General features: G+C 43.9%; 1 non-coding gene across 1 annotated transcript; it reads right to left on the reverse strand.

Moving 5' to 3' along the window:
* Window positions 1-3787: 3787 nt before the first annotated feature.
* LOC111722457 lies at window positions 3788-3894 on the reverse strand. Its single transcript, XR_002771251.1, has one exon. It is a non-coding gene; the product is annotated as a U6 spliceosomal RNA (small nuclear RNA).
* Between the last annotated feature and the right edge of the window lie 318 nt (window positions 3895-4212).

Consider the following 4212-nt stretch of genomic DNA (forward strand, 5'->3'; position numbering starts at 1 on the left):
ATATTGCAACACCTGCTTTTTTTCTGCTTTCCATTAGCCTGGAATATAGATGACAATCTCTTCACCCTGAGTCTATATTTGTCTTTTAAGGTAAGTTGAGATTCTTGTATACAGAAGAATCTTCTGGTCTGAGTTTCTGTATCCAATCAGCCAATCTGTGCCTCTTTACTGTACAATTTAAGCCATTCACATTGATTGAAATTATTGATAACCCTAGTAAAATTTTGGGCATCTAGTTGCTTGAAAGTCCAGTAGACATTTTTAATCCTTTTGCCATTGTGGAAGTTGTAATTTGATCAAAAGTTTCTGAGTTGGTTTACTTTTGTGGTGGAGGATTGCACTGGTCATTATGGAGGATATGTTTAAGAATTTCCTAGAGAGCTGGTTTAGTCATAGCAAATTTCTTCAACATGTGAATTTCATTAAAGTATTTAATTTCTCCATCATAGATGAAACTCTGTTTAGTTGGATACAGTGTCCTGGGTTGAAAGTTATTTTGTTTTAGGACATTAAAAGTCAATGACCATCCTCTTCTAGCCTGAAAGGTTTCAGCTGAGAGATCTGCAATCATCGTAATACTCTTCCCCTTGTTGGTTATGGTTTTCTTACGTCTGACTGCTTTCAGAATTTTCTCTTTCATCTTAACTTCGGTGAAGTTAATTATGATATGTCTTGGGGATGTCTTTTTTGGGTTGAGTCGTGCTGGGGTTCTGAAACTATCTGCTATCTGAATTTCAGAATCTCTTGGCATGTCTGGAAAGTTCTGTTTCATAATTTCATGAAGAGCCTCTGTGTTTTGTGAAGCATCTTCATCACCTTCAGGGATTCCTATAAGGCGAATATTAGTTTTCTTCGAATTATCCGAGAGCTCTCTGAGAGTGAATCTGTTTTTACTCTCCATTTCTTTTGATCTTTGTACTCCTGGGCTTCTTCAGAAGCTTTGTCTTCAAAATCAGAGATCCTTTCTTCTGCCTGTTCCACCCTGTTACAGAGGGCTTCCAACGTGTCTTTCAGATCCTTGAGGGCTGCAACCTCTTGTCTCAGTGTTTCAAAATCTTTGATCATTTTATCTTTGATATTGTTGAGTTCTTGAGACATCTTTTGAATAATTTCTTGAGATATCTTTTGAATAATTTCTTGAGAAATCTTTTGAATAATTTTTTGAACTCCTAATTCCTTTCTTTCTTCCATTCTGTTAATCTTATTTGCTATCCACATTCTAAACTCGATTTCTGACATCCCAGCCATTTGCTTGTGGATGGGTTCTTCAATTGTGTCTGCCCCATTTTCCCTTGGAGTTGATCTACTCTGGTTATTCTAGTTGCCAGAGTTTTTCTGGTGATTCTGCCCCATCATGAGTTTACCTTGTTTGGAGGCCTTATCAGAACCTTCATTTTGTGGCTTCTTCTGTTTGCCCAGAGAGACAAGCAGAGCATGCCTGTTGTCTTCTCTCAGTTCTTGGGTGCTGGGCCAACTGGGGTGCAGTGGAATAGCAGCAGCTGCACGGCAGTGTGAATGGCTGGATTAGACGTCATTCAGCCTGCTGAGGCGACCTGGGGGCAGGAGAGCGGCAGCAGCCGGATCAGTCCTAATTCACCTTCTCCAGGGCAACTGGTGGAACAGGGGAACTGTAGTGGCTAGATCAGTCCTAGTTCAGCACCCTAGCGCAGCCAGGGGGTGGGGGAATCACAGCAGTAGCGCAGGGTATGCAAGCAACCAGATCAGTCCTAGTTTAGCCCAACTAGAGTAGCTGGGGGAGAGTGGAGGACTCCTTCACCGTCGCTCATTGGACGTGTGCGGCACTAGCAAGCAGATCTGTTCCCTCCCAGCGCAGGAGCCCAGAGTGGGGAACTCCTCCACCTTCGTCCGTGGGACGTACGTGGCTCTAGCAAACTGTTCTAGGCCTGCCCAGAATGGTAGACCTCTCCACCACCACCTGCAGGGCGTGCGTGGCTCTAGCAAGCAGGGCCCACCCAGCTTGGGTTCCTGGAGTGGGAAACTCCTCCCCGGCCCCTGTGCGGTGTGTGTGTCTCTAGCAAGCTGTTTTGGGTCTACCTGGAATGGAGGATTCCTGTGCCACTGCCTGCGGGACGCCCGCAGCACTATCAAGCAGTTTTGGTTCTGGCCCACTCCCTAAGGGCAAAGGGACACACCCGGCAAATGGGTTAGTCTGAGAAGGTTAATACCTTCTACCCCCCCTTGCACCCAGTCACTCATAATCCTCCAGATCTGTGAGCCTATTCACTTCAGTAGGCTGCTGCTCCTGGGGTTTATGACTGGCAAAATGAGCCAGAAATCAGAGTTCGGCAGGGGGACCTTGTGTGTTTAAATCAGGCTTCTGTCTGGCTAGATTCCTCTGCAAGTCAGAGGTTGCATTCAGCTCTGGGTAGCAGACAAATAGCAGTTTATACTCAGGTGTCAATTCTAGCCTCTGACCACCCACTGCCTTTGTCTCAGCTGTATTAGACCCTGAGGGCTGGTCCTTTACTTACGAAAGTTATCTGCATTTTGCCTGTGGCTGCTGTCTGGAACCTCTGTTTGCCCAGAGAGATGGGGCTGGAGTGGCATCAGTTTTCAGCTCAGGATGCTACTGTTGCTGTATTGGCTTCCTCCAAGCCAACTCTCTTCTCATGCCTGTGCCTCAGTCAACACAGAGCAGCACCAGCCCTTTCCCCCTCCACTTCTCTCAAGTAGATGCCCAAGAATCTGGACTCCATAGGTAACAAACCTCCATACCTCAGAATGGGTGGGTGGGGACTCCTCAGAGTTCAATGTTGCAGGTGGGGAATATATACAGTTTTATACAGTTTTACAGTTTTATGCCTGGCAGGAGAGTGCCGTGGCACACCAGCAGGGGTAGGAGGTCCAGTATTTAGGGGGTCTCTCCCGTGAGATAGAGTGGGAGGTAGTTTGAACTCTGCTTGCTGTTTATATGGAGTAAACGGCGAGTCCTTGTTGTGTGGGAGGGGACTCCCGTCCAGTTGATGGTGGATTTTGTACCTTTTGGTTGTATTTTTGGAGTCGCAGCTTGCCTCAGGAAGGTTGAAGTGTGATCTTCAATCTTCTCTCTTAGCTCTGCTCCAAAGCATCAGCTCCCTTGCTAAACTTCTGTCCTTTAAGCCTCCTTCTGGATGAGAGCTTCTGTAAAAAGCTGGTCTGCAGTTTGCCATCTTGGCTCCGCCCCTAATCTCCAAACTTCTTTCAATAGATTTTCTAGTTTTTCACTTTGTCTGACTCTATAGTCTGATGAGATGAACTGATTTTAGAAATAACTCTCTTTCAGGGAAAAGTATATCTGCAATGCTTTCCATATATTGCTTAATAAATGTACCATCAGTAAATGGTTTTGATTCTTTTGCTATTAAATATGCTACCAAATGACTTTTAGTGTATAATACATCTAAAAAAATTTTTGTTGAAAGGACAGATATTTTTTCAGTTCTGCTATTTGGAAGCATGTTTTTTTCTTTTTCTTTTCTTTTTTTTTTTTGAGGCAGAGCCTCAAGCTGTCCACCTTGGTAGAGTGCAGTGGCATCACAGCTCACAGCAACCTCCAACTCCAGGGCTCAAGTGAGTCTCCTGCCTCTGCCTTCCAAGTAGCTGGGACCACAGGCACCGGCCACAACACCTGGCTATTTTTTGGTTGCAGCCATGATTGTTGTTTGGCGGCCTGGGCTGGATTCGAACCCGCCACCTTAGGTGTATTTGGCTGGTGCCTTAGGCACTTGAGCCACAGGCACCAAGCCAGCATGTTTTTTTCATATAATGCCTTTTCAATTTTTTTTTTTAAAATATGGAACGCTTCATGAATTTGCGTGTCATCCTTGCGCAGGGGCCATGCTAATCTTCTCTGTATCGTTCCAATTTTAGTATATGTGCTGCCGAAGCAAGCACTCAATTTATAGTCTTTGAAAACTTACACAATTTCCCTACAAATTATGCAGAGTATCTTAAAAAGGGTAATAGTCATCTGTCCACTTCTCTTTGAACATATTCTTTCATCTGTAATTTTTCCTTTTTTTTAGAAGAGTATTCTAAATCTTTCTTTTTTTTTTATTAAATCGTAGCTGTGTACATTAACACAATCACGGGGAACAGTGAGATGTTTTCATATACAATTTGAAATACTCTCATCAAACTGGTTAACGTAGCCTTCATGTCATTTTGTTAGTTATTAAGTTAAGACATTCATAGTCTGCTTTTTTTTTTTTT

The sequence above is a fragment of the Otolemur garnettii genome, unplaced genomic scaffold (assembly GCF_000181295.1).
Source record: "Otolemur garnettii isolate 467f Iridium unplaced genomic scaffold, OtoGar3 scaffold00256, whole genome shotgun sequence".
Classification (NCBI taxonomy): Eukaryota; Metazoa; Chordata; class Mammalia; order Primates; family Galagidae; genus Otolemur; species Otolemur garnettii.